Source organism: Calidris pugnax, unplaced genomic scaffold (genome assembly GCF_001431845.1).
Source record: "Calidris pugnax isolate Ruff unplaced genomic scaffold, ASM143184v1 scaffold132, whole genome shotgun sequence".
NCBI classification, from domain to species: Eukaryota; Metazoa; Chordata; class Aves; order Charadriiformes; family Scolopacidae; genus Calidris; species Calidris pugnax.
In genome coordinates, this window is record NW_015090910.1 from 1550718 (window position 1) to 1551048 (window position 331).

Below are 331 nucleotides of genomic sequence, written 5' to 3' on the forward strand. Positions count from 1 at the left end.
GCGCCCCGTCCCCTCTGAGCCCCGGGCACCGGCGGCGCTTTGTGCTCGGAGCCGAGGGGCGGTGGGTTAATGTATACAGGGTGCTGACCAAACACACCTGAATTGTGTTAAAATGACAGTATTCTCTTTGCCCCCCCCGGCACGGGGGGGTTGCCCCCTGCGGGGCTGTCCCGGGGGAATACCCCCGACCCCAACCCCGGCCCCGGGGGGGAAGGGGGGCGACTGGTGGGTGGAAACCCCCCGTCCGGGGACACCCTCCTCCCCCGCCGTCCCTCGAAGCCCTGCCTGGGGACTCAGTTTTTCCGCTGCCTTCCCCGTGTCCATCCCCCCC